Below are 9,636 nucleotides of genomic sequence, written 5' to 3'. Positions count from 1 at the left end.
AACCATACAAAGATATCACACAAAACAGAAAATTACAAGCCAATGTCACTGATGACCATAGGTGCAAAAATAAAAATACTAGCAAACTGACTGCAACAATACATTAAAAGGAACATACATCATGATCAAGTAGGATTTATCCCATGGATATAAGAATTTTTCAGTATCCACAAATCAGTCAGTATGATGCACCACACAAACAAAATGAAGAATAAGAACTACATATGATCCTTAAAAAAAATGATCTCAATAGAGGTAAAAAAGCTTCTGAAAAATCCAACATCCATTATGACAAAAAGTCTCCACAAAGTGGTTATGGAGGGAATGTGTCTCAACATACTAAAAGCCATTTATGACAAGCCCAGAGCTAGCATCATACTCAATGGTGAAAAGCTGAATATAGGAATAAGACAAGGATGTCCTCTTTTGCCATCATCATTCAACATAGTATTGGAAATCCCAGCCACGGCAATCAGAAAAGATTTTTTAAAAGATCAAAGGAATCCAAGTCAAAAAGGAAGAAGTAAAGCTGCTGCTATTTGCAGATGACATGATACTATATAGAGAAAATCTTAAAGATGCCATTAAAAAAACCTAGAGCTCATCAATGAATTCAGTAAAGTTGCAGAATACAAAATTAATACACAGAAATCTCTTACATTTCTATGCATTAACAGCTGAAGATCAGAAAAAGAAATCAAGGAAACAATCCAATTTACCATTGCATCAAAATGAATAAAAAACCTAGGAATAAATCTACATAAGGAGGCAATACTCTTGTACTCTGAAAACTATAAGACACTAAGAGATTGAAGATGATACAAACACATGGAAAGATATACCACATTCTAGGGTTGGAAGAATTAATACTGTTAAAATGACCATACTCCCCAGGGTGACCTATAGATTCAATGCAATCCCTATCAAATTATCAATGGCATTTTTACAGAACAAATAATTTTAAAATTTGTATGTAAACACAAAAGACCCCAAATAGTCAAAACACTCTTGAGAAAGAAGAACAAAGCTGGAGGTACCATGCTTCTTGACTTCAAATTATACAACAAATCTATAGTAACCAAAACAGTATGCTACCAGCTCAAAAGTAGAAACATAGATCAGTGCAACAGAATAGAGAGCCCAGAAATGAACCTACACCTATATGGGCAATTAATCTACAACAAAAGAGGCAAGAGTATACAATGGAGAAAAGACAGTTTCTCCAAAAACTGTTGGGAAAACTGGACAACTACATGGAAAAGAAACTTGACTACTTTCTCACACCATACACAAAAATAAACTCAAAATGGATTAAACACTAACCCTAAACCATACAACTTCTAGAAGAAAACATAGGCAGTACACTCTTTGACAACAATCTTAAGCAATATATATTTACATGTTTCTTTAGGCAAGATAAAAATAAGCAAATGGGACTACATCTAACTAAAAAGCTGTTCACAGCAAAGGAAACTATCAACAAAATGAAAAGGCAATCTATTGAATGGGAGAAGATATTTGCAACCAATACATCTGACAACAGGTTTATATCCAAAATATACAAAGGACTCATACACCTCAACACCAAAAAAACAAACAACCCAGTTAAAAAATGTGCAGAGGATATGAATAGACTTTTTTTCCAAAGAAGACATTCAAATGGGCCACAGGGTATATGAAAAGATACTCAGCATCACTCATCATCAGGGAAATGCAAGTCAAAACCACAGTGAGATATCACCTCACACCTGTCAGAAAGGCTATTATCAAAAAGTGTACAAATAACAAGTGTTGGCAAGGATATGCAGAAAAAGGAACCCTCATGAACTATTGGTAGAAATGTAAATTTATGCACTCACTATAGAAAACAGTATGGAGATTCCTCGAAAAATTAAAAATAAAACTACCATATGATCCAGAAATTCCACTTCTGGTTATTTATCTGAAGAAAACCAAAATGAATTAGATAAGATATATGCACTCCTATGTTCATTGCAGCATTATTCACAATAACCAAGATATTGAAGCAAGCTAAATGTCCAGTGATAGATGAATGGATAAAGAAGATGTGCATACATATATATCCACAATGGAATACTACTTAGCCATAAAAAAGAAGGAAATTTTGCCATTTGCAACATGATGACCTCGAGGAATCAGTCAGACAAAGAAAGATAAAACTGTATTATTTTACTTACATGTGTGATCTAAAAAATAAATCAAATGAACAAGTATAACAAAACAGAAACTGTTATAGAGAACAAACAGGAGGTTGCCAGACAGAGGAGGGTGGGAGGAGGAAAGAAATAGGTGAGAGAAATTAAGAGGTACAAGCTTCGAGTTGCAAAATATTTGAGTTGTGAGTTTGAAATGTACAATGTGGGGATTACAGTCAATAATTATGTAATATCTTTGTATGGTGACATATTATACCTAGACTTATAAAGGTTTTCATTTTGAAATGTAGAGAAATATCAAGTCACTATGTTGCATAACAGGAACTAACAGTGCTGTAGGTCAATTATATCTCAAAAACAAAAAAACTCAGAGAAAAAGAGATCAGATTTCTGGTTATCAGATTCAAGGATGGGGAGAGGAGGGCAGGGAATTGGATGAAGACAGTCAAAATATAAAAACTTCTGGTTATAAGATGAATAACTACCAGGGATATAATGTAAAACATGATAAATATAATTAACACAGCTCTGTGATATATGAAATGTGTTAAGAGTAAATCCTAAAAATTCTTATCACAAGGAAAACACTTTTTTCTATATTTTTTTCATATTTTCTATATATGAGATGATGGATGTTCACTAAGTTTATTATCACTTCAAGATATACATAAGTCAAATCATTATACTGAGTGTCAACTTAGTGCTATGTGTCAATTATACCTCAATAAAACTGGATGAAAAAACAAACAAAAACAATATTCAAAAAGGTTTAAATACATTTAATTGGAGTGCCAGAAAGAAAATTGAGAGAAAGGAACAGAAGAAATATTTGAAGTAATAATAGCTTAGAATTTTCCAAAAGTAATAACACCAAACAGACAGCAAACCACAGATCCAGGAAGCTCAGAAATACCAAATAAGATAAATGCCAAAAAAAGGAAAAAAAATCAAGCTAGTAATCAAAGACATCTTCTCAGAAATTCTTGAAAGATGCCAGCGAAGGGGAAAATGCCTTATCCACAGAGGACAAAGTATAAGAATTATAACATACTCTTCATCAGAAACGAGGCAAACAAGGAAACACTTTGTTATAAGGTAGCCGCACTACACATAAGCACTATAGCATTAATTACAGGTGGACTTAGACTAACTTAAAATGTATATTGCAACCTCTGGGGTAACCACTAAAGGATTTTTAGAAAGAAATATAATTGATATTCTAAGAGAGAAAATGGAGTTATATAAAAAGCTCAATTAAAACCAGAGAGGGCTAGAAATGAAAAGGAAGGCAAGCAGCCAATCTATCCTGGAACAGGAAGACAGAAGATCCCTGAGAAAGAAAGGGGTTCCCCCCCAGTAAATGAACTGAGAGACCCCCTGTTATGTTTGAATGTGTTGAGAATGTACAATTGTGTTAACAATTGTATTTGCTGAAATACAAATATCAAAAACAAAATCAATGTGAAAATGAGGCAATAAGTGCTCCCTGATAACAAAAAATGTGCATGAAAAGAAACATTTGATACACTCAATTCATAATATTGATAACATAAATAACAATTACTAATTTAACAAAAAAGTAATACAATGATATTGAGTGAGGGTGAGATAAAAAGTGGACTGTATGATGTCATATTTCTTAGAGAGAATATAATAGGTAACATTTTATTAAGATGAATAAAAGGCAACATAAGCATATTATTTAGACATATGGAAGAGTTCCTGCTGTGGCACAGGGGGAATATGACTGCAGGGGCCCAGGTGGCTAGCAGAGAAGCCAGTTCTATCCCCAGCCCAGTGCAGGGGATTGAAGGATCTGGCATTGCTGCAGCTACAGCTCGGATTCAAACCCTGGGCCAGGAATGTCCATATGCTGTGGGTGTGGCCATTAAAAAAAGGGGGTGAGGGATAAAGAGCTATGGAGCTATTTACCTAAAGAAACAACAAAAAAAGCTGAAAGTGATTTACTCTGCAGAGTAAGGAATAACAGATGGAGTGGGAGCAATATTTATTTATTTGTGTGTTTGCTTTTTACATTTACTTACTGTTTTAAGCTACGGCCTGAATTTTTTAATGTTTTTATTCATTTTATAAAATGAAAAATAAATTTTTAAAAGAAAATAAATAGGAGAGAAGCCAAAGGATATTCAGGGAGATGATTGTGTCTGGGATAGCTTGCAAGTAGAGATTTCAGAAAAGAGGGTTGATTAAAGCAACATTTAGGAGATAAAATTGATGGCAGTTGGAGATGAGTTTGAAAACAGACATGAAGAAGATGGAAGTCTTAAGGGTAACCCATAGGTTTTTGGCTAAATAATCAAAGGTGATATTCTTGAAGTTGGCAAATATGAGAAGAGGAACAAGTTGGGTCTGAGTTAGGTCATTTTGTTCTAGACATGTGGATTTGTGATGCCTTTGAGAAATCCAAGGAGAAATATTAACTGGGCAAGGATCTATTTGTACCTAGAATGCAGAGGAGCGATTTGGGCATGATGTATATTTGGAGATCGTGGATCTGTAGATGCTGACATAGATGAACGTGTTTAGTGGAGGAAAGCACAGGAAGGAGAGGATAGTGTCCAGGATTGAGTTATAAATATGCAGCATTCAGGTGGCCACATAGAAGAGAATGAGTCTGTAAAAAAGTTAGAAAAGGGTTGGCCCGAGAGGTGGAATGAAACCCTAGAGAATCTGGTGCCACAGAATATGAGAATAAATTATGAAAATATAGGAAAACATGATCAATGGTATATTTAAAAAGAACACATTTTCCTTCATGCAGTGTGTACTTTTGAGGTGGTCCAGGAAATCTGGTCATGGTTTGGTTGGAATATCAAAATTTCGTGTATTGATAGTTAATCATTTTGAAACTATACAATTTTAGCCCACAGTGTTGGGGAGAAAATGGCCACTTTGGTATATAGCAACAGTTTCATGATTTCAAAAGGCTGTTTCAGATGCATGAAACCTAAGAAGGAGGAAGAGTGGGTGTTCCCATTGTGGCACAGTCAGTTAAGAACCCGACTAGTATCCATGAGGATTCAGGTTCAATCCCTGGCCTTGCTCAGGGGGTTAAGGATCCAGCACTGCCGTGAGCTTATGGCATAGATCACAGATGCATCTCATAATATTCAGCATTTGCTGTAGCTGTGGCACGGGCCAGCAGTCACAGCTCTGATTTGACCACTAGCCTTACTGGGACACTCTGGGTGACCCTAGCGAGGCACTCACATGTTGTTACCCTTATTTTCCAAAGGAGCAATTTGAGGCATGTAGAGGTTAAACAATTTACATCATTTTATTCTTTTTTAAGGTCTGCCTAGAAATATCCTGAGAAAAACTTTTTAAAAATGGGAATATATATATATATATATATATATATATATATATATGTGTGTGTGTGTCTGTGTGTATATATATATATATATATATATATTTTTTTTTTAAAGGAGTTCCTGTTGTGGCTCAGTGGGTTAAGAAACCAACTAGAAACCATGACAATGTGGGTTTGATCCCTGGCCTCACTCAATGTGTTAAGGATTCAAGTTGCTATGGCTGTGGTGTATGTAGACCAGCAGCTGCAGCTCCGATTCAACCCCAGCCTGGGAAGTTCCATATGCTGCAGGTGTGGCCCTAAAATTCAAAAAAAAAAAAAACAAAAAACAAAAAACAAAAAAAATTGAGAAAAAGATGGAAAGTTCCCTGGAGTTCCCTTGTGGCACAGTGGGTCAAGGATCCTGTGTTTTCACTAAGCATCTCAGGTTGCTGCAGTGCCACAGGTTGGATCCCTGGCCCAGGAGCTTCCACATGCCAAGAGAACAGCAAAAAAAAAAAAAAAAAAAAAAGGTTATTTCCCTCATGGAGTAGCCCTAAAACTGACAAGGCTTGAGCTAGTTATTATTCTTCCCACATATACTCAGAGATTACTTAATAAAAGTGTGTTAATATGTTCACACAGAAAAGAATATATTATTGATTAACTTAACATACAGTAAATATTCATCTTTTTTTCCCTTTTTTAGGGCCGCACTTGGGGCATATGGAAGTTCCCAGGCTAGGGATCCAATTGGGCCATAGCTGCCGGCCTATACCACAGCCATGATGACATGGCATCCAAGCCACATCTGTGACCTACACCACAGCTCGTGGCAACGCTGGATCTTTAACCCACTGAGCAAGGCCAGGGATCCAACTCACACCTCACAGAGACATCAGGTCATTAACCCACTGAGCCACAACAGGAACTCCTTCATTTTTACTTTAAGAAAATCCTAGAGTTCCTGTGGTGGCTCAGGGGAACGAATCTGACTGGTATCCATGAGGACACAGGTTCAATCCCTGGCCTCACTCAGTGGGTTAAGGATCTGGCGTTGCTGTGGCTGTGGGGTAGGCCAGCAGCTACAGCTCCGATTCAACTCCTAGCCTGGGAACCTCCCTATGCCATGGGTGAGGCCCTAAAAAGACAAAAAAAAACAAAAAAAACAAAAACAAAAACAAAAAACCTACATCCCTAGGTTATGGGGAGAAAGAATGAAGCATTAGTGAAGGTATCCCATCTAATGAATACTAAGTTCTGCCAATTTTTTATGTTTCTTTAGAATCCAGTCTTCCCAAGTTGCTACCATTCAAGACTGCTTCTGATTTTCTTTTATCTCCTAACATACTCTTTACCTGCAATCCTTTTGCTCATTCATCTTGTGGACCAATGACCTATTTATCTTTCCAAGAAATTCTTTTAACTGCATCATCCTGCAGTTAAACAAGGACACCCGGTTTCCTGCACACCTGTGTCTAGATCCGTACCCTAGCAGGCAGGATGCACCACATGTCACCCATCCTTAGTCTTATGTCCCCACACAAGCCAGTGCCTCCAACCAACTCATTCTACCTCACGTCCCCACCCTTCCTGTGCTTGCTTCATTTACATAAGGCTTCATTTGAAATTCTGCCTATGCAGATCTCATCCATCTTCATACCCCATCCTTTTCATGAATGTTTATTTTTCCCCACAACATTCCGGGCCATGGTCATATATCCCTTGGGTGACTTTATGTCAATATCTATAAACCTCTTTAGCAGTACTTCTAGAATGATTGCAACATGGTTGGAATTTTCACTTTGTTTTCCTTTTTGCATGTTAAATTTACACCATTTGCCTTTTCGGTTGAATTTTAAACTCCTTAGAGCAGGCACCAATCAAATACAAATAAAAGGCCATCTTTTAAATCCAAACCATTACATGGGTATAAAAACACAACTATGAATAAACACAGTCCGCGTTCACACCTTGCTTAAAGTCCATCCATTTTAGCACGAATCTGTCGTTTGTGTATTAATGGAGAGAAAACTGCATTCAGTGACTAGGCCTACCCCATAATTCCTCCTAGCACCTCATAAAATAGACTTTTATGTTGTACAAAGAGCCCATGGAACATGAGGAAAAAAAAGGGGGGGGAAGTATCAAGACAAGTCTGTATTCTCAAGTTCACAGCCTAAAGCAAAGAAATTTCCTCTTTTTCAGAAAAATACTTTTGCTCCTGTCAGTAAAAATATCTAGAACTAGCTTGTATTGAATCCTGTTTCAGTGGCCTAGGGTGGTTTTATCACAGGACCATGTTCAAATAAATTCTTTGCGTATTTTGTAAGGTAATCTATTTTATGAGACCCAGTGGAGACTAAACACCCATTCCATCTGTCATAATGTATTTATTTTTCCTAAATGTCAATGTGTATCACTATACGAAACTCTGCCCACGATAGATTACAAAGTCACTTAATTTTTCTGAGCCACGTATTTCTTACTTATAAAATTAGAGAATTATGCTTGATAATCTTGAAAGGCCTTCCAGTTCTAAAATTCTACAATTATTCTTACATATATACTACCTAGAGTTAGAATCAGAGTGATAAACGAGAAAGGATGGGAGACAAAAAATTTGTTTTCTGTGGTTGTGTGATGGTTAATTTTATTTGTCAACCTGGGGACTATGCCCACAGGGTGCCCAGATTAAACGTTATTTCTGAGTGCGGCTGTGAGGGTGTTTCTGCATGAGATTCACATTTGAATCAGGAGATAGGGAATGTTGTAAAACATATGCATCGCCCTCCCCAATATGGGTAAGCACCATGCAATCCATTGAGGGCCTGAATACAGCAAAAAGGAGAGAAAGGAGGAATTTGTCCCTTTTTTTCTTCCTGCCTACTTGTTCCAACTGGAATATTTGCCTTCTCCTGCCCTTGCACTGGAATTTATACGATCGGTTTGGCTGGTTCTCAAGCCTGTGGATTGGAACTGAAATCACACCACCAGCTTTCCTGGGTTCCCAGCTTGCAGATGGCAGATCGTGGAAATTCTCAGCCTCCAGAATCCCGTGAGTTAATTCCTCATTTTATATGGAATATATATGCGTGTGTGTTTTTTATATATATATGTATATGTATTTTCTATTCGTTCAGTGTCTCTGGAGAACTCTAATACAAGCTGTAAAATGAAAGTTCGATGGAGGAAGATGAAGTCAAAGGGGCCAGGATAGGGATCTAGATGTAGCTCCTGTCATCCTTACTAGAGCTACCCCCAGCCACCTACCTAGAGAAATATTTGGGTGCAAGTAGAGCAACAAAAACTTAACCTGGTGGTTCTGGATAAACGTTCGGCACTTGAAAAATCTCTTTTATGCAAGATAATATATTTGTAAATAAACCAGGTAAAGTCCCTAGTTATGCTTTCATATCTGCTGACAGAAATAGAGGCAATCCTGCAACATGAGGATAGAAAAAGCCTATTCCTGTGTTTCCCCAACTTTAATGTACATGCCATTCACCTAGTTGTTTTGTGAAAATGCAGAGTCTGATTCAGAAGATTTGGGGTTGGGGGCCTGCTATTCTGCATAGCAAGCAATGACCTTTAACTTCGCAAAAGCTAACCAATGTGTGCCATAAGGAATAGAAATGCCTGTTTATTTATTTATTTATTCATTTTTGTCTTTTGCCTTTTCTTCAGCTGCTTTCATGGCATATGGAGGTTTCCAGGCTAGGGGTCTGATCAGAGCTGTAGCTGCCAGCCTACACCACAGCCACAGCAACGCAGGATCCGAGCCGCGTCTGTAACCTACACCACAGCTCACGGCAACACCAGATCCTTAACCCACTGTGCAAGGCCAGGGATCAAACCCGCAACCTCATGGTTCCTAGTTGGATTCGTTAACCACTGCGCCACGACAGAATCTCCAGAAATGCCTTTTTAATCTATGGGCATAATGGAACCAAAAAATGAACCCACTTACCAGTGACATCTTGCCATATTCAGGCTGGCTATAGTTTTCCTGCAAGGGTAATTGCCTAGCCTGCGCCTCCATCATACCAAAGCACTGCCCTTTTAAGTATATCAGATTCATTGCAAGCATCATGTCAAGGTTCATGCCTTCCCCTAGAAATGTTAACAAGCCTGATCCTCCATTAG

The sequence above is a fragment of the Phacochoerus africanus genome, chromosome 7 (assembly GCF_016906955.1).
Source record: "Phacochoerus africanus isolate WHEZ1 chromosome 7, ROS_Pafr_v1, whole genome shotgun sequence".
In the NCBI taxonomy this organism is placed as follows: domain Eukaryota; kingdom Metazoa; phylum Chordata; class Mammalia; order Artiodactyla; family Suidae; genus Phacochoerus; species Phacochoerus africanus.
The sequence above is the reverse complement of the archived record's forward strand: the minus strand, read 5'-3'. Positions refer to the sequence as shown.